The sequence below is a fragment of the Pseudophryne corroboree genome, chromosome 10 (assembly GCF_028390025.1).
Source record: "Pseudophryne corroboree isolate aPseCor3 chromosome 10, aPseCor3.hap2, whole genome shotgun sequence".
NCBI lineage: Eukaryota > Metazoa > Chordata > Amphibia > Anura > Myobatrachidae > Pseudophryne > Pseudophryne corroboree.
Window position 1 is genome coordinate 204,300,944 of NC_086453.1, and position 25,722 is coordinate 204,326,665.

Here is a 25,722-nt window from a genome sequence, read left to right on the forward strand (position 1 = left end):
GCACAGCAAAGAACTGTGCGTTCATCTAAATCACAAATCCCCAAGGAGAGTCCAATTGTGTCGGCTGCGATGCCTGACCTTCCCAACACTGGACGGGAAGAGGTGGCGCCTTCCACCATTTGCACGCCCCCTGCAAGTGCTGGAAGGAGCACCCGCAGTCCAGTTCCTGATAGTCAAATTGAAGATGTCACTGTTGAAGTACACCAGGATGAGGATGTGGGTGTTGCTGGCGCTGAGGAGGAAATTGACAAGGAGGATTCTGATGGTGAGGTGGTTTGTTTAAGTCAGGCACCCGGGGAGACACCTGTTGTCCGTGGGACAAATATGGCCATTGACATGCCTGGTCAAATTACAAAAAAAATCACCTCTTCGGTGTGGAATTATTTTAACACAAATGCGAACAACAGGTGTCAAGCCGTGTGTTGCCTTTGTGAAGCTGTAATAAGTAGGGGTAAGGACGTTAACCACCTCGGAACATCCTCCCTTATACGTCACCTGCAGCGCATTCATCATAAGTCAGTGACAAGTTCAAAAACTTTGGATGACAGAGGAAGCAGTCCACTGACCACTAAATCCCTTCATCTTGTAACCAAGCTCCTGCAAACCACACCACCAACTCCCTCAGTGTCAATTTCCTCCTTACACAGGAAAGCCAATAGTCCTGCAGGCCATGTCACTGGCAAGTCTGACGAGTCCTCTCCTGCCTGGGATTCCTCCGATGCATCCTTGAGTGTAATGCCTACTGCTGCTGGCGCTGCTGTTGATGCTGCTGGGAGTCGATCGTCATCCCAGAGGGGAAGTCGGAAGACCACTTGTACTACTTCCAGTAAGCAATTGACTGTCCAACATTCCTTTGCGAGGAAGATGAAATATCACAGCAGTCATCCTGCTGCAAAGCGGATAACTCAGGCCTTGGCAGCCTGGGTGGTGAGAAACGTGTTTCCGTTATCCACCGTTAATTCACAGGCAACTACAGACTTGATTGAGATACTGTGTTCCCGGTACCAAATACCATCTAGGTTCCATTTCTCTAGGCAGGCGATACCGAAAATGTACACAGACCTCAGAAAAAGAGTCACCAGTGTCCTAAAAAATGCAGTTGTACCCAATGTCCACTTAACCACGGACATGTGGACAAGTGGAGCAGGGCAGACTCAGGACTATATGACTGTGACAGCCCACTGGGTAGATGTATTGCCTCCCGCAGCAAGAACATCCGCCGCGGTACTAGTAGCAGCATCTCGCAAACGCCAACTCGTTCCTAGGCAGGCTACGCTTTGTATCACCGCTTTCCAGAAAAGGCACTCAGCTGACAACCTCTTACGGAAACTGAGGAACATCATCGCAGAATGGCTTACCCCAAATGGACCTTCCTGGGGATTTGTGACATCGGGCAACGCCAGCAATATCGTGCGTGCATTACATCTGGGCAAATTCCAGCACGTCCCATGTTTTGCACATACATTGAATTTGGTGGTGCAGAATTATTTAAAAAACGACAGGGGCGTGCAAGAGATGCTGTCGGTGGCCCGAAGAATTGTGGGCCACTTTCGGTATTCAGCCACCGCGTGCCGAAGACTGGAGCACCAGCAAACACTCCTGAACCTGCCCTGCCATCATCTGAAGCAAGAGGTGGTAACGAGGTGGAATTCAACCCTCTATATGCTTCAGAGGATGGAGGAGCAGCAAAAGGCCATTCAAGCCTATACATCTGCCTACGATATAGGCAAAGGAGGGGGAATGCACCTGACTCAAGCGCAGAGGAGAATTATTTAAATGTTGTGCAAGGTTCTGCAACCCTTTGAACTTGCCACACGTGAAGTCAGTTCAGACACTGCCAGCCTGAGTCAGGTCATTCCCCTCATCAGGCTTTTGCAGAAGAAGCTGGAGACATTGAAGGAGGAGCTAAAACAGAGCGATTCCGCTAGGCATGTGGGACTTGTGGATGGAGCCCTTAATTCGCTTAACCAGGATTCACGGGTGGTCAATCTGTTGAAATCAGAGCACTACATTTTGGCCACCGTGCTCGATCCTAGATTTAAAACCTACGTTGGATCTCTCTTTCCGGCAGACACAAGTCTGCAGGGGTTCAAAGACCTGCTGGTGAGAAAATTGTCAAGTCAAGCGGAACGTGACCCGTCAACAGCTCCTCCTTCACATTCTCCCGCAACTGGGGGTGCGAGGAAAAGGCTAAGAATTCCGAGCCCACCCGCTGGCGGTGATGCAGGGCAGTCTGGAGCGAGTGCTGACATCTGGTCCGGATTGAAGGACCTGCCAACGATTACTGACATGTCGTCTACTATCACTGCATATGATTCTCTCACCATTGAAAGAATGGTGGAGGATTATATGAGTGACCGCATCCAAGTAGGCACGTCAGACAGTCCGTACGTATACTGGCAGAAAAAAGAGGCAATTTGGAGGCCCTTGCAGAAACTGGCTTTATTTTACCTAAGTTGCCCACCCTCCAGTGTGTACTCCGAAAGAGTGTTTAGTGCAGCCGCTCACCTTGTCAGCAATCGGCGTACGAGGTTACTTCCAGAAAATGTGGAGAAGATGATGTTCATCAAAATGAATTATAATCAATTCCTCCGTGGAGACATTCACCAGCAATTGCCTCCAGAAAGTACACAGGGACCTGAGATGGTGGATTCCAGTGGGGACGAATTAATAATCTGTGAGGAGGGGGATGTACACAGTGAAAGGGGTGAGGAATCGGACGATGAGGAGGAGGTGGACATCTTGCCTCTGTAGAGCCAGTTTGTGCAAGGAGAGATTGATTGCTTCTTTTTTGGTGGGGGCCCAAACCAACCCGTCATTTCAGTCACAGTTGTGTGGCAGACCCTGTCGCTGAAATGATGGGTTTGTTAAAGGGTGCATGTCCTGTTTATACAACATAAGGGTGGGTGGGAGGGCCCAAGGACAATTCCATCTTGCACCTCTTTTTTCTTTCATTTTTCTTTGCATCATGTGCTGTTTGGGGACTATTTTTTTGAAGTGCCATCCTGCCTGACACTGCAGTGCCACTCCTAGATGGGCCAGGTGTTTGTGTCGGCCACTTGTGTCGCTTAGCTTAGCCATCCAGCGACCTTGGTGCACCTCTTTTTTTCTTTGCATCATGTGCTGTTTGGGGACTATTTTTTTGAAGTGCCATCCTGCCTGACACTGCAGTACCACTCCTAGATGGGCCAGGTGTTTGTGTCGGCCACTTGGGTCGCTTAGCTTAGTCATCCAGCGACCTCGGTGCAAATTTTAGGATTAAAAATAATATTGTGAGGTGTGAAGTGTTCAGAATAGACTGAAAATTAGTGGAAATCATGGTTATTGAGGTTAATAATACTATGGGATCAAAATGACCCCCAAATTCTATGATTTAAGCTGTTTTTGAGGGGTTTTTGTAAAAAACACCCGAATCCAAAACACACCCGAATCCGACAAAAAAATTTCAGGGAGGTTTTGCCAAAACGCGTCCGAATCCAAAACATGGCCACGAAACCGAATCCAAAACCAAAACACAAAACCCGAACAATGTCCGGTGCACATCACTTATAATCATATATTGAATACTTTTCTGCCAGTTTTGGCTGTAACTTTGCATCATCATAGTCGACACTGGAGTCAGACTCCGTGTCGGTATCAGTGTCTATTATTTTGGATAGTGGGCGTTTTGAGACTCTGAAGGTCCCTGCGACATAGGGACAGACATGGGTAGATTCCCTGTCTGTTCTCTAATCTTTTGTGCAATAAGTTTACCTCAGCACTTAATTCCCCATATATACAGTCAGGTGTCGGCATTGTCGACGGAGACACCACATTTGCTACATCTCCTCCTTAGAAGAGCCTTTTACCTCAGACATGTCGACACACACACATACCGACACACCACACACTCAGGGAATCCTCTTATCTGAAGACAGTTCCCCCACAAGGTCCTTTGGAGAGACAGAGAGAGAGTATGCCAGCACACACCCAGCGCTAATACCCCAGGAAAACCACACAATGTGTTTACCCAGTAGCGCTGTAATACTATTATTTGCTGCCAATTATGTGCCCCCCCTCTTCTCTGAAACCCCCTTTCACCGTGGATAAGCAGGGGAGAGTCCGGGGAGCTTCCTCTCAGCTGTACTGTGGAGAAAATGACGCTGGTGAGTGCTGAGGGAGAAGCCCCGCCCCCTCGGCGGCGGGCTTCTGACCCGCTTAAATATAATAAAAACTGTCGGGGGCTCTTTATATATACAGTGCCTAGCTGTATATATATCTCTTTTGCCAGAAATTAGGTTTACATTGCTGCCCAGGGCCCCCCCCCTGCGCTCTGCACCCTTACAGTGACTGCCGTGTGTGAGGTGTGTGGGAGCAATGGCGCACAGCTGCAGTGCTGTGCGTTACCTCAGTGAAGATCATGAAGTCTTCTGCCGCCTCTGAAGTCTTCTTTTCTTCTCATACTCACCCGGCTTCTATCTTCCGGGTCTGTGAGGAGGATGGCGGCGCGGCTCCGGGACGAACTCCAGGGTGAGACCTGTGTTCCGACTCCCTCTGGAGATAATGGTGTCCAGTAGCCTAAGAAGCAGAGCCTTGAAACTCACAGAAGTGGGTTTGCTTCTCTCCCTTCAGTCCCTCGATGCAGGGAGTCTATTGCCAGCAGGCTCCCTGAAAATAAAAAACCTAACAAATATACTTTCTGTCAGAAAGCTCAGGAGAGCTTTCTAAAAAGCACCCATCTCCTCTGGGCACAGTATCAAACTGAGGTCTGGAGGAGGGGCATAGAGGGAGGAGCCAGTGCACACCAGAGCTAAAGTTTTTCTTAAAGTGCCCATGTCTCCTGCGGAGCCCGTCTATCCCCATGGTCCTTACGGAGTCCCCAGCATCCTCTAGGACGTTAGAGAAATCTGGAGTAATCTTCGATACCTTTTTTTTATTTGTAATATTCTACTCATACTTAACCTGTTTGCTGTGGAAAACGAGTAGGACACCAGATAACATCATCCTGCGCTATGGATGGGGAAAGAACACATTGGGCCTGAGCAGGGCCGGTTCTGGGGCTCTGTGCACCCCGGGCGGCAATAAGGGGCGTGGCTTCATACTGGGGGCATGGTCATTTACGCCCCCTGTACAGACTGAAATGATGTGCGGTGCACGATGACGTCATCGCGCACCACACAGCAATGGTCCTCTCCACGAAGGGAAACTAGATGCGTAGCGTCTAGTTCCCTTCGTGGAGAGGACCTTTGCTGTGCGGTGCGCGATGACGTCATCGCGCACCGCACAGTAAAGGACCTGTCCACGAAGGGAAACTAGACGCGTACGCGTCTAGTTTCCCTTCACAGCGGCCAGCGGCAGCGTGGGGCAGCGGGCAGCGGGGGGCACAGCAGCAACGGATCTTGCCCTGGTGCGGCGCCCTCCGGATGGCGCCCTGCGCCCTCCGGAAGGCGGCGCCCCGGGCAAAAGTCCTGCTTGCCCGTGGCAAGATCCGCTACTGGGCCTGAGCCGCACGCAGTGCCAATGTTCACAGAGTTGAGCAATTTTCATATACGAAAATCCCTAAAAACTCATAAGATGCATGCATTACACAGACTGAGATGCACTGCATCAGAAATGCATCAGAAAGGAATCTTACAACACAAGGAATACAGAAAGCACACTAAGGGGGACATTTACTAAGCAGAGATAAGAGCGGAGAAGTGAGCCCATGGCAACCAATCAGCACTGATTTAACATCTATAATTTGCATATCATAAAATTATACAGGGCTACTGATTGGCTGATGTGGCAACTTCTCCACTGGCGCACTTCTCCGCTCTTATCACTGCTTAGTAAATGTCCCCCTTAACCTAGTTATTGTTAGGTTCCTGGTGCTCAGAACAAGGGAGATGTTCATGAAGTGAGTCCAGAGCACCAGGACGTAACGCTGGGAAAGGGGAATGGAAAGGGAATAGCCCCTGGCGCCCTAACTCTGTTGTCTCACCCGTGCTGTCAGAAATCCCTTGCGAGACTATGGTTTCTTGAGCCCTTGGCAGCCGCGTTTGAAGGGCGGATTATGTCTGCCCAACTCCGATGCCCCCCGGTCTTAGTGAGAGACAAAGGGAAATCCGAGACAGGATGATAACAAGAGGCCCTCTAACTAAGCAAACAGGCCAGGGGCTACAAGCTAACTAAAAACCTAAAGTATGTGCGGAGAAACCGCCAAAGGAAAATAACAACAAAGGAAATGCTGATCACACGCCGACACAATACCTTTGTGTACCGGCGGTGACAGCATAAGCAGAACCCTCTGCAAAACACCAGGGACAGAAACAATAATGAAATACAGCGGCCTAGGCCAACGGACGCGGCAGAGCCGCTACTCACGGAACCGGTACGAATACTGGCAAACGGACAGGAACCCTCAATGATGCCGACACACACTCTCAGAACTGGAGGACAGGCAGAATCCCAAACGACAGACCGGTGGACACCAGGAAACCAGGAACTTGACCAGGGATAGGCAAAGCCACTGGACCTCAGGGCAGGAACGCCTAACAGCAGGACACGGGATCAGACACAGGAATCGACACAGGGACTGACACAGGAATCAACACAGGAAGCAGCTAGTCAGACACTGCTATACAGGAGCTCAGGGACTGGCAGGAACCAGGTCAGACTTCAAGCAGACTAAAAACCAAGAAATATCACCAGCATCTGTGAATTGCAGTCAGCCAGCATATAACAGAGAGGCCTAATTAATAATCTCGTGCAGCTGCCCTCTAGCATGACTCCAAACTGACAAGATACAATTAGCAGCCAGGTGAGGCTGAACACATGGGAACAAGCTGCAATTACACAGACCCACCAGCGGCAGCAGACAAGAGTATTCTAAAACAGAGCAACGGGAAATCCTGGCATGCAAGACAACTTTATAAACATAAAATAGGAATGAACCACTACCTGTGGTTCATAACAGTATCCCCTCCTTAAGGGTGAGCTCCGAGCACCCCATGACACCCACGGGGAACATAAACAGAAGTATAACATAAAATACAGAACAAAAATGCAAAACAGGAATGAGCCACAGCTGTGGCTCATAACAGTTATTACATTTTACATTACAGTGTTTGAGGGATATTCAAATGAGTTCAGGTTTGCTTCAGTTTAGTCACCATATTTCTGTGGCTTACAGCCAATCTGATTGAAGCAATATTCAACAAATTCCATTAACATCTATATTTCATCCTTTCTGTGATGGCCTTAATATGCAGAATGCACACTAATCTGCCTTATCGCAGTGTGCTGAGGAAACATTTTGTGTTTATTCACTTGAATGAGTTAAATAAATAATTGTAAGAGGCCTATTTATCACAACCCGCATTTTTAATTTAGATGTGATAAATATTTTACACCTAAGTTCACAGTGTGAAAATTAAAAATTTTCATGAGAATTTAGCAGTAATCTCTTGCTGGGAGACTGTTTGCGATAAGAGCCCATCTTGGCGAAAGGATGGAAACAGGTTCATCTGGTTCTGCTATATAAAATATATAGATAGAGTGCGCTGTCAACGGCAGCCCATACAGGGAAGGTCAGTTCCCTCAATGGTAGATACAAGCAAGCAAAAGAAAAGTACTGGCGCCGGCTGTGATTCAAAACACAATATATAGAAATATAAAATATATCTTTTAATAAACATTCATCTACAAGAGAATAATCTATCCCTCAAGGGTGAAACAAACAACAATGATAAAATGTATTAAATGAATTCTGTAGGATACCACAAAAGTTAACCCTTTTGAGTGAAATGTCCACAGTTCCTGGCTAGGACACTAATCCACATTTGCTCACAAGTTTAGTTGGTATAAGAGCATTTTACCAGACTTGCTTCCGGATATAAGTCCCCTAGGAGTCCCATGCAGATAGGGTCCAGATGGCAGATGGGGATAAGTCCGGGTCTGTGAAGAACTTGTGCCGGAATTTAATCCAGTGGATGCCAATGAGTCCAAATAAAGCCAGGAGGTGGATATGGGTGCTGGTGCTTGTGGTCCTGCAGAGAAGATCCCAACGCGTTTCGCTGGTCTAATGGGTGCCAGCTTCCTCAGGAGCATTTCTGTGATGGCCTTAATATTCAGAATGCACACTAATCTGCCTTATCGCAGTGTGCTGAGGAAACATTTTGTGTTTATTCACTTGAATGAGTTAAATAAATAATTGTTAGAGGCCTATTTATAACAACCCGCATTTTTAATGTAGATGTGATAAATATTTTACACCTAAGTCCACAGTGTGAAAATTAAAATTTTAATGAGAATTTAGTAGTAATCTCTTCCTGGGAGACTGTTTGCGATAAGAGCCCATCTTGGCGAAAAGATGGAAACAGGTTCATCTGGTTCTGCTCCATCCTATAGCGGCATGCATGGCTGTCAGCAGTGGGGCGGTGGGGTGGGGTGGGGGGGGAGGGTGCAGGGGGCAATGGCACCAAGCTCCAAAATGCTACTCTTTCTGGAGCTTGATAAATTCAACATCCTAGCAGCCCCCTTTGCAGTCGGGACTGCAGCAGATATCTCCCATATCTGTCTTATGGTCTGTACACACGGTGAGATCCTTGCTATGCCCGATTTTCACTTTGCGATTTCCCCTAAACTCCCCAAAGCCCAGCACCACCGATTTTGACTAACTTTTCTTGAGATATGGACTATGTGTGCTTACGATTTTGGCTTATGTGAGATGAACTAGATAGTACACCGATCCGATCTAGCAAGGATTGACCTGCCTGCACAGTTTATCTTTTCTTGCGATACCGACCTGGCGGGACCGCAAATCGGGATCGCAAGTGGCATAACACCTTGAGATTTGCACTAACTTTTCTTGCGATTCATGGCACTATTCAACAGGGTTTACTATTTAGTGCAGTGATGCAGAATGCCATCACTAATTCTCTACCACTAGTAGCTATGTGAAAACCCTGATGGCCCATGCCACAGGCCACAAGTGCATGATGATGAGGTGTGTGTGTGTGTGTGTGTGTGTGTGTGTGTGTGTGTGTGTGTGTGTGTGTGTGTGTGTGTGTGTGTGTTAGTCACTGAGGGTGACAAGCTGTCTGTCTAGAAGGTGGGAAAGTGACTAATGGTAAATGTGATGGGGGTGATTGTTGAAAGTTCTTTTGTAACTGTTTGACAACACTCTGCACTAACCATGTTGGGTTCTACCTGTTCCTGGAACAACATGAATCCTTCTAAAATATTATTATTCTTCTTTTTTTTTTTTTTAATGATCCTTCATTTTTGAATTGCTATCACATTATGCAATGCTGTACATTTAAGAGATCATCATACAAATTAAAATGAAATACATACAATTGTCCGGAGGACGGGATGCCGGCTGTCAATATCCCGACAGCGGAATCCGGTCTGCCAGAATGCAGGCAGCGGGGCGAGCACTAAGAGTTCCCTTGCAAGCTCGCTGCACTCGCCACAGAATCTGTTCCCACTCTATGGTTGTCGTGGACACCCACAAGTCAGGATTTAGGCGTTGTTATCCTGAACGCCGGGATCCTGACAGCTGGAATATTAAATGCAACTCATTAAAATGATACACTGACACAAAGCAGAAGGTAAATATGGTCCTGCCTAATATGACCATACAATCTAGGCATTGTGTGGGACAATTGATACACAAGGTTGTGAATAACAATTATAGCTGGTGGTGGCAAGGAGTGTGGCTACTGTAAACTCATTTATACAGAAAGTAGTAACTAGTATACAGATGGAGCTTCACTCATGTAGCCTTCTCTGCTGCACCTAGGTGCACCATGGCTTATTAGCATAAGCCTTTCATCTATTGCTCTCAGCTGCAATACAAAAGAGAGAGAAAAATACAGCAGGGGATTAAATCATTACAGCAGGGGATTAAATCTGGCTGCCCTGGCTCAATTAATCCTATTAAAGGGATAGATGAGGATGGCTCCATCTGAAGATAGGTCTCTTAGAGGTTGCACCAGCTTCATCTATGAATTTATTGGTGGTAAGTGCACATAGGTGGTCATTCCGAGTTGTTCGCTCGCTAGCTGCTTTTAGCAGCATTGCAAACGCTAGGCCGCCGCCCTCTGGGAGTGTATCTTATTTTAGCAGAATAGCAAACGAAAGATTAGCAGAATTGCTACTAAATAATTTGCTGCAGTTTCTGAGTAGCTCCAGACCTACTCCTAGATTGCGATCACCTCAGTCCGTTTAGTTCCTGGTTTGACGTCACAAACACGCCCTGCGTTCGGCCAGCCACTCCCCCGTTTCTCCAGCCAATCCTGCGTTTTTACCTGGCACGCCTGCGTTTTTTAGCACACTCCCTGAAAAAGGACAGTTTCCGCCCAGAAACACCCACTTCCTGTCAATCACACTACGATCAATCGAGCGATGAAAAAACGTTGCTCGAGCTTGTGTAAATCTACAAAGTTTTGTGTGAAAGTACTTAGCGCATGCGCGCTGCGTTCCATGCGCATTTTTGCAGTTTTTTCACTTGATCGCTGCACTGCGAAAAAATTGGCAGCGAGCGAACAACTCAGAATGATCACCTTAGTCCTGTCTTTGTATTGAGGGCATTTTAAGCATCCACATAATTAAGTGCTAAATTACTAAAGTTTCTGAACAGGAAAAATAAGATTTTAAACCTACCGGTAAATCTTTTTCTCGTAGTCCGTAGAGGATGCTGGGGACTCCGTAAGGACCATGGGGATAGACGGGCTCCGCAGGAGACATGGGCACTTTAAGAAAGACTTTAGGTCTGGGTGTGCACTGGCTCCTCCCTCTATGCCCCTCCTCCAGACCTCAGTTAGAGAAACTGTGCCCAGAGGAGACGGACAGTACGAGGAAAGGATTTTTGTTAATCCAAGGGCAAGATTCATACCAGCCACACCAATCACACCGTATAACTTGTGATATACTAACCAGTTATCAGTATGAAAACAACATAGCATCAGTCCAAGACCGATGAAAACTAGAACATAACCCTTATGTAAGCAAAACTATATACAAGTCTTGCAGAATTAGTCCGCACTTGGGACGGGCGCCCAGCGTCCTCTACGGACTACGAGAAAAAGATTTACCGGTAGGTTTAAAATCTTATTTTCTCTTATGTCCTAGAGGATGCTGGGGACTCCGTAAGGACCATGGGGATTATACCAAAGCTCCCAAACGGGCGGGAGAGTGCGGATGACTCTGCAGCACCGATTGAGCAAACAGGAGGTCCTCCTCAGCCAGGGTCTCAAACTTATAGAACTATGCAAAGGTGTTTGAATCCGACCAAGTAGCAGCTCGGCCCAGCTGTAGTGCCGAGACCCCTCGGGCAGCCGCCCAAGACGAGCCCACCTTCCTAGTGGAATGGGCCTTGACCGATTTTGGTAACGGCAATCCTGCCGTAGAATGTGCCTGCTGAATCGTGTTACAGATCCAGCGAGCAATAGTCTGCTTTGAAGCAGGGCACCAACCTTGTTGGCTGCATACAGGACAAACAGTGCTTCTGTTTTTCTGACTCTAGCCGTTCTGGCCACGTAAATTTTCAAAGCCCTGACCACATCAAGGGACTCGGAATCCTCCAAGTCACGTGTAGCCACAGGCACCACAATAGGTTCGTTCATATGAAAAGATGACACCACCATAGGCAAGAATTGAGGACGAGTCCGCAATTCCGCTCTATCCATATGGAAAACCAGATAGGGGCTTTTATGAGACAAAGCCGCCAATTCCGACACTCGCCTAGCCGAAGCCAAGGTTAATAACATGACCACATTCCAAGTGAGATATTTTAACTCCACCATTTTAAGTGGTTCAAACCAATGTGACTTAGAAACTCAACACCACGTTAAGGTCCCCAGGCGCCACCGGAGGTACAAAAGGAGGCTGAATATGCAGCACTCCCTTTACAAAAGTCTGTACTTCTGGAGAGAAGCCAATTCTTTATGAAAGAAAATGGATAAGACCGAAATCTGAACCTTAATGGAGCCTAATTTTAGGCCCAAATTCACTCCAGTTTGTAGGAAGTGAAGGAAACGGTCCAGATGGAATTCTTCCGTAGGAGCATTCCTGGCCTCACACCAAGAAACATATTTTCGCCATATACGGTGATAATGTTTAGAAGTCACGTCCTTCCTAGCCCTTATCAGCGTAGGAATGACCTACTCCGGAATGCCTTTTTCCGCTAGGATCCGGCGTTCAACCGCCATGCCGTCAAACTCAGCCGCGGTAAGTCTTGGAACAGACAGGGCCCCTGTTGCAACAGGTCCTGTCTTAGAGGAAGAGGCCACGGATCTTCTGTGAGCATTTCCTGCAGATCCGGATACCAGGTCCTTCGTGGCCAATCTGGAACAATGAGAATTGTTCTCACTCCTCTCTTTCTTATTATTTGTAACACCTTGGGTATGAGAGGAAGAGGAGGAAATACATAGACCGACTGGGCACCCACGGTGTCACTAGGGCATCTACAGCTACCGCCTGAGGATCTTTTGATCTGGCCCAATACCTCTGTAGCTTTTTGTTGAGGCGGGACGCCATCATGTCTATCTGGGGTAGTCCCCACTGACTTGCAATCCGTGCGAAGACTTCCGGATGAAGTCCCCACTCTCCTGGATGCAGGTCTTGTCTGCTGAAGAAGTCTGAAGAAGTCTGCTTCCCAGTTGTCCACTCCCGGAATGAACACTGCTGCCAGTGCGCTTACATAAATTTCTGCCCAGCGAAGAATTCTGGTGGCTTCCGCCATTGCCACTCTGCTCCTTGCGCCACCTTGGCAGTTTACATGAGCCCCTGCAGTGATGTTGTCTGACTGGATCAGAACTGGTTGGTCGCGCAGTAAGGTCTCCGCTTAACGTAGGGCGTTGTATATGGCCCTCAGTTCCAGGATGTTGATGTGAGGACAAGTCTCTTGACTTGACCAAAGACCTTGGAAGTTTCTCCCCAACCTCGGAGGCTCGCGTCCGTGGTCACCAGGATCCAGTCCTGAATGCCTAACCTGCGGCCTTCTAGAAGGTGAGCACTCTGCAGCCACCACAGGAGAGATACCCTGGCCCTGGGGAATAGGGAGATCAACTGATGAATCTGTAGATGTGACCCGGACCACTTGTCCTGTAGGTCCCACTGGAAAGTCCTCGCATGGAGTCTGCCGAAGGGAATGGCCTCGTATGATGCCACCATCTTTCCCAGGACTCGAGTGCAGTGATGCATTGACACCTGTTTTGGTTTCAATAGGTTCCTGACTAGAGTCATGAGTTCCTGAGCTTTTTCTATCGGAAGATAAACCCTTTTCTGGTCTGTATCCAGAATCATGCCCAGGAAAGTCAGACGAGTCGTAGGAACCAACTGCGACTTCGGGATATTGGGAATCCAGCCGTGTTGCTATAACACCTTCAGTGGAAGTGATATGCTGTTCAGTAACTGCTCTCTTGATCTCGCTTTTATGAGATCGTCCAAGTACGGGATAATTGTGACACCTTGCTTGCACAGGAGCACCATCATTTTCGCCATTACCTTGGTGAAAATCCTCGGGCCGTGGAAAGCCCAAACGGCAACGTCTGAAATTGGTAATGACAATCCTGTACCGCAAATCTCAGGTACGCCTGATGAGGTGGATAAATGGGAACATGAAGGTATGCATCCTTTATGTCCAGAGATACCATAAAATCCCCCCCTTCCAGGCTGGCGATGACCGCTCTTAGCGATTCCATCTTGAACTTGAACCTTTTCAATTATAGGTTCAGGAATTTTAAAATTTAATATGGGTCTGACCGAACCGTCCGGTTTCGGGACTACAAACAGGGTTGAGTAATATCCCCTTCCTTGTTAAAGCAGGGGAACCTTGACCACCACCTGTTGAAGATACAATTTGTGAATTGCATTTAACACTATCTCCCCTTCCTGGGGAGAAGCTGGCAGGGCCGATTTGAAAAACCGGCGAGGAGGCACCTCTTCGAGTTCCAGCTTGTTGTAACCCTGATCAACAATTTTTATTGCCCAGGGATCCACCTGCGAGTGAACCCAGATGTGGCTGAAAACTCGAAGACGTGCCCCCACTGGGGCGGACTCCTTTAACGGAGTCCCAGCATCATGCGGTGGATTTTGCAGAGGCCGGGGAGGACTTCTGTTCCTGGGAACTAGCTGTGTTGTGCAGGTTTTTCCATCTGCACTTACCTCTGGCAAGAAAGGACGCACCTCGTACTTTCTTGTTTCTTTGTGATCGAAAGGACTACATTTGGTTATGTGGTGCTTTCTTAGGCTGTGAGGGAATATAAGGCAAAAAATTAGATTTACCAGCTGTAGCTGTGGAGACCAGGTCCGAGAGACCTTCCCCAAACAATTCCTCACCCCTGTAAGGTAAATACTCCATATGCCTCTTTGAGTCGGCATCACCTGTCCATTGCCGGGACCATAGGACTCGTCTAACAGAAATCGACATAGCGTCTTTGAGCATCTCTCATATATAAGACAGCATCTTTTATATGCCCTAGGGTCAATAAAATGGTATCCTTATCTAGGGTCTCAATTTCCGCTGATAAGGTATCTGTCCATGCTGCTACCGCACTACAAACCCAGGCCGACGCAATTGCCGGTCTGAGTAAGGTACCAGAATGTGTGCAAATGGACTTCAAGGTAACCTCCTGCTTGCGGTCAGCAGGATCCCTGAGGGTAGCTGCATCTTGGGATGGCAGCGCTACCTTTTTGGATAAGCGTGTCAATGCTTTGTCCACCCTAGGGGAGGATTCCCACCGTATCCTGTCCGTTGGCGGGAAAGGATACGCCATAAGAATCCTTTTGGGAATCTGCAGTTTTTTGTCTGGAGATTCCCAAGCTTCTTCACATAATTCGTTCAACTCATGTGAGGGGCGAAAGGTTACCTCAGGTTTCTTTCCCTTATACATGTGCACCCTCGTGTCAGGGACAGGGGGTTCCTCTGTGATATGCAAAACATCTTTTATTGCAATAATCATATATCGAATACATTTATCCAATTTTGGCTGTAATTTTGCATCATCGTAGTCGACACTGGAGTCAGAATCCGTGTCGGTATCTGTGTCTATTATTTGGGAAAGTGGGCGCTTTTGAGACCCCGAAGGTCCCTGCGACATAGGGACAGACACGGGTTGACTCCCTGGCTGTACCTCTAATCTTTTGTGCAATAAATTTACATTAGCACTTAAAACATTCCACATATCCATCCAGTCAGGTGTCGGCGTTGTCGACGGAGACTCCACATTCATTTGCTCCCCGTCCTCTCTAGGAAAGCCTTCTACCTCAGACATGTCGACACACGCGTACCGACACACCACACACTCAGGGGATCCTCTTATCTGAAGACAGTTCCCCACAAGGCCCTTTGGAGAGACAGAGAGAGAGTATGCCAGCACACACCCCAGCGCTATATGACCCAGGAAAAAACACAATAAATATATGTTTACCCAGTAGCGCTGTGTATATATGTATATATGCGCCTAATTATGTGCCCCCCCTCTTCTTTAAAACCCTCTTTCACTGTGGTATAAGCAGGGGAGAGTCCGGGGAGCTTCCTTTCAGCTGTGCTGTGGAGAAAATGGCGCTGGTGAGTGCCGAGGGAGAAGCCCCGCCCCCCTTGGCGGCGGGCTTCTGTCCCGCTCAAATACACTAAAAATTGGCGGGGGCTCATATATAGACAGTGGCCAGCTGTATACATATATATTTTTGCCAAAGAGAGGTTCATATGCTGCCCAGGGTGCCCCCCCCCCCTGCGCCCTGCACCCTTACAGTGACTGCCGTGTGTGAGGTGTATGGGAGCAATGGTGCACAGCGTTACTGCTGTGCGTTACCTCAGTGAATATCATGAAGTCTTCTGCCGCCTCTGAAGTCTTCTTTTCTTCTCATACTCACCCGGCTTCTATCTTCCGGCTCTGTGAGGAGGACGGCGGCGCAGCTCCGGGACGAACTCCAGGGTGAGACCTGTGTTCCGACTCCCTCTGGAGCTAATGGTGTCCAGTAGCCTAAGAAGCAGAGCCTTGAAACTCACAGAAGTAGGTACTGCTTCTCTCTCCTCAGTCCCACGATGCAGGGAGCCCGTTGCCAGCAGGCTCCCTGAAAATAAAAAACCTAACTAAAATACTTTCTGACAGGAAACTCAGGAGAGCTCCCTGTAATGCACCCAGTCTCCTCTGGGCACAGTATCAAACTGAGGTCTGGAGGAGGGGCATAGAGGGAGGAGCCAGTGCACACCCAGACCTAAAGTCTTTCTTAAAGTGCCCATGTCTCCTGCGGAGCCCTTCTATCCCCATGGTCCTTACGGAGTCCCCAGCATCCTCTAGGACGTAAGAGAAAGTGGAGGTGTTGCCATAGTAACCAATCAGATTCTACAGTAATTATCGCTTATTGAATACACTCACTTTTCCTTGTTAGCAGCTTTAGTAAATATGGGCCTAATTCAGAGTTGATCGCAGCAACAAATTTGTTAGCAGTTGGGCAAAACCATGTGCACTGCAGGGGAGGCAGATATAACATGTGCAGAGAGAGTTAGATTTGGGTGGGGTGGGTTGAAACTGAAATCTAAATTGTAGTGTAAAAATAAAGCAGCCAGTATTTACCCTGCACAGAAACAATATAACCTACCCAAATCTAATTCTCTCTGCAAATGTTATATCTGCCCCACCTGCAGTACACATAGGGGGTCATTCTGACCCGATCGCATGCTGCAGTTTATCGCAGCACAGCGATCGGGTCAGAAATGCACATGCGCCGTTTGGCCGCCGTTTCATGGGCGCAGTCCGGCCAACGCTACGCTGGCCAGGAGCTACTCCTAAAGTGCAAAAGCATTGCTGCTGTGTGATGCTTTTGCACTTCTACGGGTGGCGGGGGGAAGCTATACTGACATGCGGGGCGGGATAGCCCTGTGCTGGGCGTCCCCCTGCATATATATTGTCATGATCATAGCCCTGCAAAATTTTGCAGGGCTACGATCAACTCAGAATGACCCCCATGGTTTTGCCCAACTGCTAACAAATTCCCTGCTGCGAGCAAGTCTGAATTACCCCCTATATCCCATAGCCAATGGCTCCTGTTACTTTGGTATCCAATTCGCCAAACTACCAAAACAATTCAGTATTGCTCTGGTGCGGCACAGCTGTTTTTCAGAAGGCAAGTCCTATTACTAATATGCAGTAGCGGATCTTGCCACGGGCAAGCAGTACTTTTGCCCGGGGCGCCGCCTTCCGGAGGGCGCTGGCGCCATCCGGAGGGCGCCGCACCATGGCAAGATCCGCCACTGCTGTGCCCTCCGCTGCCCGCTGTGTCCCCCCGGCTCCTGCGGCTCTGGTCCCGTGAAGGGAACTAGACGCGTAGCGTCTAGTTTCCCTTCGCAAAGAGGACCATTACTGAGCGGTGCGCGATGACGTCATCACGCACCGCACAGCAAAGGTCCTCTCCGCGAAGGGAACTAGACACTACGCGTCTAGTTTCCCTTCGCGGAGAGGACCTTTTGCTGTGCGGTGCGCGATGACGTCATCGCGCACCGCTCAGCATTTAAGCGGCGCTTCTGCTGTACAGGGGGCGTGACTGACCACGCCCCCTGTAGTAAGCCACGCCCCCATTCCCTGCCCGGGGCGCCGAGGGCATTCGAACCGGCCCTGCTAATATGCCGATAATTAGTACAAAAAGGCTACACTACCAAGTTTGGTCTGGAAGTGTTACTGCACGTGTGACCAGAACACCAGCATGCACACAGAGAGGGCCTGAGGGATCAGTAAGAAAGCTAAAGGGGGGTACACACGGAAAGATCAGTGCGTAAATTCTTAGCAATCTGACTAGATTGCTTAAAAAATTAAGCACGGATCTCTACGTGTGTACGGCGACAGTGATGCACGGTCCCGCGCGTCGCTATCGCCCGCTTTATATTTGGCATGCGTGCATACCAAATCTAGTGAGATCGCTCATTTTACCACTCGGTGAAATGAGCGGCCCCCCGTCGACCCCCCTCGCTCAGCATACATCGTGCTGTGTGCTGAGCGGGGGAGAGATGTTTGCTAAGCGTTCTCTGCTAGATCGCTCAGCACACACCTCTCCCCGTGTGTACGGGGCTTTACACTGCCGGGTTTGGTCTGGCAGTGTTACTGCATATATATGTGAGCGGAGTACACGCATTTCACACAGAGATTGTCTGAGGGATCAGTACAGAAAGCTTATACTGTCCGGTTTGGTCTGGCAGTGTTACTGCACTTGTGTGACCAGAGTACACGCATGCACATACCTCCCAACTGTCCCGTTTCCAGCGGGACAGTCACACTATTTGGACACTGTCCCGCTGTCCCATCCGCGGGTGCAGTGTCCCACGGGTGGATGGAGCAGTTGGGGGAGCCTTTGATCACCAGCTGCTGTGCTCTGCAAAGCAGCCGGTGATTGCTGAATAGATGCTGTGCACATGCGCACGCCATCTATTCAGTGCTGGGAGGTGAGCAGGGGGATGCCCAGCTGCTCAGGGAACGCGGACATGCCCCCAAAATGATGAAAACCAAAGCCACATTGAGGGGGCCACGCCCACCAAGCATAAACCATGCCCCTCCCATCCGAGGCCATGCCCCCTTTCCATGTTGTATGTGGCGAAGCCGCGCGAGTGTCCAGGCTTACTGAATTGAAAAGTTGTGAGGTATGCATGCACACAGAGAGGGCCTGAGGAATCAGTACAGAAAGCTTACACTCCCAGGTTTGGTCTGGCAGTGTTAGTGTGTATGGGCGGGATGTACCGTTTTCGGGGGTTTTATCGCATTTTCGTATGTACTAACTCCCGGTTGCCGTGTTTTCGCCCCAGAGGGTATCACCATCTTTTGATGGCGATACCCTATAGAATCCTATGGGCTTCTTAACACTGGCTGCCGCCCCCCGCCACAGACGCCGACCCCCTCCTCCCGGCATACCTTCTTCCAGGTAGCCCTAGTCCCGGAAGCTAAACTCCTCCTATCCCTAGCAGCACAGCCGGAGATCCTTCCAGCTGCAGGGAGGTGGAGGCGCTGGGGACAGCCTGCTGCCTGCTTCCTGGCAGGGGAGCAGGTGGAGTCATTGCAATGTTAATCGCATATGTCAGTACATATTGTATGCGATTAACATCGCTGCGAGGGGGGGCGATGTATGTGTCACTGACCTAGGTTGGGGGTATTGTGAACTCGGGGGTTCTCCCGATGGTCGGAACAGGGATGGCTTAATATAGGTCTTCCTCATACAGGACTCTGACAGTAAGGCTTGGTGAAAATATTAAAGAACTTTATTGCAGGAAGAGAGCAACACAATGTCACATAGCAGAGAAGGAACGTATGGGGGAATGTCCAGGCCTATAGGAGAACTTATAAGCAATGCTAAGAATTCCAGGAAAAGAAGTCCTTGTGAGTGTTGGTACAAGATAATAATGACTGAAGAACTTGTAAGTGATGTTTTTAAAGATACTGGTGATTTGAAGAACTGGTGAACGGTGGTTAAAGACTCTGACGATTTGAAACACTTGTGAGCGGTGGTTAAAGACTAGAGATGAGCGGGTTCGGTTCCTCTGAATCCGAACCCGCCCGAACTTCAGGTTTTTTACACGGGTCCGAGCAGGCTCGGATCTTCCCGCCTTGCTCGGCTAACCCGAGCGCGCCCGAACGTCATCATCACGCTGTCGGATTCTCGCGAGGCTCGGATTCTATCGCGAGACTCGGATTCTATATAAGGAGCCGCGCGTCGCCGCCATTTTCACACGTGCATTGAGAGTCATAGGGAGAGGACGTGGCTGGCGTCCTCTCCGTTTAGAAAAGAGAGAGACACAGTATTTTGGGGAGCATTATTAGGAGGAGTACTACTATACTGTATACTACTATACTACTTGCTGAAGTGATATTTATAGATTAGATAATAGATAGTGTGACTGTAAGTGTATTATCTGACTTGTGGGGGAGACACTGACAGTGGGGAGCAGTTAGAGTCTGAGAGCAGGACTCAGGAGTACATATAACGTACAGTGCACACTTTTGCTGCCAGAGTCAGTGCCACACTGCCATTGTTGTGACCACACTGACCACCAGTATAATAATATATTTTGTGATTGTCTGCTTAGGCCTCCGAGTACTAGTTGCAAGTTGCAACGTGACCTGAAGTGACCACCAGTTTAATAATCAATCACCACCAGTTTAATATATATATATATATATATAATTGTATATAATATATATATATATATAATATTGTATACCACCTACCCGTGGTTTTTTTTTTTTTCATTCTTCTTTATACATACTACTATAGTAGCTTACTGTAGCAGTCTGCGGTGCTGTGCTGACCTGACAGTGTCCAGCAGGTCCGTCATCAGTCATTACATAATAAATATATATAGTACCTGTCCGGCTGCAGTACTAGTGATATTATATTGATTTCATCTCATTATCAATAATTTATCATCCAGTCTAGACTCTATATTAGCAGCAGACACAGTACGTTAGTCCACGGCTGTAGCTACCTCTGTGTCAGCACTCGGCAGTCCATCCATAATTGTATACCACCTACCCGTGTTTTTTTTTCTTTCTTTCTTCTTTGTACATACTACTATAGAGTATAGTAGCTTACTGTAGCAGTCTGCGGTGCTGCTGAGCGGACAGTGTCCAGCAGGTCCGTCATCAGTCATCATTACCTAATAAATATATTATCTACCTGTCCGGCTGCAGTACTAGTGATATTATATATACATACATATATATATTGATTTCATCTCATTATCAATCATCCAGTCTATATTAGCAGCAGACACAGTACGTTAGTCCACGGCTGTAGCTACCTCTGTGTCGGCACTCGGCAGTCCATCCATAATTGTATACCACCTACCCGTGGTTTTTTTTTTTCTTTCTTCTTTGTACATACTACTATAGTATAGTAGCTTACTGTAGCAGTCTGCGGTGCTGCTGAGCTGACAGTGTCCAGCAGGTCCGTCATCAGTCATCATTACCTAATAAATATATTATCTACCTGTCCGGCTGCAGTACTAGTGATATTATATATACATACATATACATATTGATTTCATCTCATTATCAATCATCCAGTCTATATTAGCAGCAGACACAGTACGTTAGTCCACGGCTGTAGCTACCTCTGTGTCGGCACTCGGCAGTCCATCCATAATTGTATACCACCTACCCGTGGTTTTTTTTTTCTTTCTTCTTTGTACATACTACTATAGAGTATAGTAGCTTACTGTAGCAGTCTGCGGTGCTGCTGAGCTGACAGTGTCCAGCAGGTCCGTCATCAGTCATCATTACCTAATAAATATATTATCTACCTGTCCGGCTGCAGTACTAGTGATATTATATATACATACATATATATATTGATTTCATCTCATTATCAATCATCCAGTCTATATTAGCAGCAGACACAGTACGTTAGTCCACGGCTGTAGCTACCTCTGTGTCGGCACTCGGCAGTCCATCCATAATTGTATACCACCTACCCGTGTTTTTTTTTTCTTTCTTCTTTGTACATACTACTATAGAGTATAGTAGCTTACTGTAGCAGTCTGCGGTGCTGCTGAGCTGACAGTGTCCAGCAGGTCCGTCATCAGTCATCATTACCTAATAAATATATTATCTACCTGTCCGGCTGCAGTACTAGTGATATTATATATACATACATATATATATTGATTTCATCTCATTATCAATCATCCAGTCTATATTAGCAGCAGACACAGTACGTTAGTCCACGGTTGTAGCTACCTCTGTGTCGGCACTCGGCAGTCCATCCGTAATTGTATACCACCTACCCGTGGTTTTTTTTTTTCTTTCTTCTTTGTACATACTACTATAGAGTATAGTAGCTTACTGTAGCAGTCTGCGGTGCTGCTGAGCTGACAGTGTCCAGCAGGTCCGTCATCAGTCATCATTACCTAATAAATATATTATCTACCTGTCCGGCTGCAGTACTAGTGATATTATATATACATACATATATATATTGGTTTCATCTCATTATCAATCATCCAGTCTATATTAGCAGCAGACACAGTACGTTAGTCCACGGCTGTAGCTACCTCTGTGTCGGCACTCGGCAGTCCATCCATAATTGTATACCACCTACCCGTGGTTTTTTTTTTTCTTTCTTCTTTGTACATGCTACTATAGTATAGTAGCTTACTGTAGCAGTCTGCGGTGCTGCTGAGCTGACAGTGTCCAGCAGGTCCGTCATCAGTCATCATTACCTAATAAATATATTATCTACCTGTCCGGCTGCAGTACTAGTGATATTATATATACATACATATATATATTGATTTCATCTCATTATCAATCATCCAGTCTATATTAGCAGCAGACACAGTACGGTAGTCCACGGCTGTAGCTACCTCTGTGTCGGCACTCGGCAGTCCATCCATAAGTATACTAGTATCCATCCATCTCCATTGTTTACCTGAGGTGCCTTTTAGTTGTGCCTATTAAAATATGGAGAACAAAAATGTTGAGGTTCCAAAATTAGGGAAAGATCAAGATCCACTTCCACCTCGTGCTGAAGCTGCTGCCACTAGTCATGGCCGAGACGATGAAATGCCAGCAACGTCGTCTGCCAAGGCCGATGCCCAATGTCATAGTACAGAGCATGTCAAATCCAAAACACCAAATATCAGTAAAAAAAGGACTCCAAAACCTAAAATAAAATTGTCGGAGGAGAAGCGTAAACTTGCCAATATGCCATTTACCACACGGAGTGGCAAGGAACGGCTGAGGCCCTGGCCTATGTTCATGGCTAGTGGTTCAGCTTCACATGAGGATGGAAGCACTCAGACTCTCGCTAGAAAACTGAAAAGACTCAAGCTGGCAAAAGCACCGCAAAGAACTGTGCGTTCTTCGAAATCCCAAATCCACAAGGAGAGTCCAATTGTGTCGGTTGCGATGCCTGACCTTCCCAACACTGGACATGAAGAGCATGCGCCTTCCACCATTTGCACGCCCCCTGCAAGTGCTGGAAGGAGCACCCGCAGTCCAGTTCCTGATAGTCAGATTGAAGATGTCAGTGTTGAAGTACACCAGGATGAGGAGGATATGGGTGTTGCTGGCGCTGGGGAGGAAATTGACCAGGAGGATTCTGATGGTGAGGTGGTTTGTTTAAGTCAGGCACCCGGGGAGACACCTGTTGTCCGTGGGAGGAATATGGCCGTTGACATGCCTGGTGAAAATACCAAAAAAATCAGCTCTTCAGTGTGGAGGTATTTCAACAGAAAAGCGGACAACAGGTGTCAAGCCGTGTGTTGCCTTTGTCAAGCTGTAATAAGTAGGGGTAAGGACGTTAACCACCTCGGAACATCCTCCCTTATACGTCACCTGCAGCGCATTCATAATAAGTCAGTGACAAGTTCAAAAACTTTGGGTGACAGCGGAAGCAGTCCACTGACCAGTAAATCCCTTCCTCTTGTAACTAAGCTCACGCAAACCACCCCACCAACTCCCTCAGTGTCAATTTCCTCCTTCCCCAGGAATGCCAATAGTCCTGCAGGCCATGTCACTGGCAATTCTGACGATTCCTCTCCTGCCTGGGATTCCTCCGATGCATCCTTGCGTGTAACACCTACTGCTGCTGGCGCTGCTGTTGTTGCTGCTGGGAGTCGATGGTCATCCCAGAGGGGAAGTCGGAAGACCACTTGTACTACTTCCAGTAAGCAATTGACTGTCCAACAGTCCTTTGCGAGGAAGATGAAATATCACAGCAGTCATCCTGCTGCAAAGCGGATAACTGAGGCCTTGACAACTATGTTGGTGTTAGACGTGCGTCCGGTATCCGCCGTTAGTTCACAGGGAACTACACAATTTCTTGAGGTAGTGTGCCCCCGTTACCAAATACCATCTAGGTTCCACTTCTCTAGGCAGGCGATACCGAAAATGTACACAGACCTCAGAAAAAGACTCACCAGTGTCCTAAAAAATGCAGCTGTACCCAATGTCCACTTAACCACGGACATGTGGACAAGTGGAGCAGGGCAGGGTCAGGACTATATGACTGTGACAGCCCACTGGGTAGATGTATGGACTCCCACCGCAAGAACAGCAGCGGCGGCACCATTAGCAGCATCTCGCAAACGCCAACTCTTTCCTAGGCAGGCTACGCTTTGTATCACCGCTTTCCAGAATACGCACACAGCTGAAAACCTCTTACGGCAACTGAGGAAGATCATCGCGGAATGGCTTACCCCAATTGGACTCTCCTGTGGATTTGTGGCATCGGACAACGCCAGCAATATTGTGTGTGCATTAAATATGGGCAAATTCCAGCACGTCCCATGTTTTGCACATACCTTGAATTTGGTGGTGCAGAATTTTTTAAAAAACGACAGGGGTGTGCAAGAGATGCTGTCGGTGGCCAGAAGAATTGCGGGACACTTTCGGCGTACAGGCACCACGTACAGAAGACTACTGAACCAAAAACTACTGAACCTGCCCTGCCATCATCTGAAGCAAGAAGTGGTAACGAGGTGGAATTCAACCCTCTATATGCTTCAGAGGTTGGAGGAGCAGCAAAAGGCCATTCAAGCCTATACAATTGAGCACGATATAGGAGGTGGAATGCACCTGTCTCAAGCGCAGTGGAGAATGATTTCAACGTTGTGCAAGGTTCTGATGCCCTTTGAACTTGCCACACGTGAAGTTAGTTCAGACACTGCCAGCCTGAGTCAGGTCATTCCCCTCATCAGGCTTTTGCAGAAGAAGCTGGAGACATTGAAGGAGGAGCTAACACGGAGCGATTCCGCTAGGCATATGGGACTTGTGGATGGAGCCCTTAATTCACTTAACAAGGATTCACGGGTGGTCAATCTGTTGAAATCAGAGCACTACATTTTGGCCACCGTGCTCGATCCTAGATTTAAAGCCTACCTTGGATCTCTCTTTCCGGCAGACACAAGTCTGCTGGGGTTGAAAGACCTGCTGGTGAGAAAATTGTCAAGTCAAGCGGAACGCGACCTGTCAACATCTCCTCCTTCACATTCTCCCGCAACTGGGGGTGCGAGGAAAAGGCTCAGAATTCCGAGCCCACCCGCTGGCGGTGATGCAGGGCAGTCTGGAGCGACTGCTGATGCTGACATCTGGTCCGGACTGAAGGACCTGACAACGATTACGGACATGTCGTCTACTGTCACTGCATATGATTCTCTCACCATTGAAAGAATGGTGGAGGATTATATGAGTGACCGCATCCAAGTAGGCACGTCACACAGTCCGTACTTATACTGGCAGGAAAAAGAGGCAATTTGGAGGCCCTTGCACAAACTGGCTTTATTCTACCTAAGTTGCCCTCCCACAAGTGTGTACACCGAAAGAGTGTTTAGTGCCGCCGCTCACCTTGTCAGCAATCGGCGTACGAGGTTACATCCAGAAAATGTGGAGAAGATGATGTTCATTAAAATGAATTATAATCAATTCCTCCGTGGAGACATTGACCAGCAGCAATTGCCTCCACAAAGTACACAGGGAGCTGAGATGGTGGATTCCAGTGGGGACGAATTGATAATCTGTGAGGAGGGGGATGTACACGGTGATATATCGGAGGATGATGATGAGGTGGACATCTTGCCTCTGTAGAGCCAGTTTGTGCAAGGAGAGATTAATTGCTTCTTTTTTGGTGGGGGTCCAAACCAACCCGTCATTTCAGTCACAGTCGTGTGGCAGACCCTGTCACTGAAATGATGGGTTGGTTAAAGTGTGCATGTCTTGTTTATACAACATAAGGGTGGGTGGGAGGGCCCAAGGACAATTCCATCTTGCA

General features: G+C 48.0%; 1 protein-coding gene across 1 annotated transcript in view; it reads left to right on the top strand.

Moving 5' to 3' along the window:
• Nucleotides 1-25,722, top strand: part of C1QTNF12 (C1q and TNF related 12) — a 198,462-nt gene that overhangs the window by 13,755 nt on the left and 158,985 nt on the right. The window lies entirely within an intron of this gene.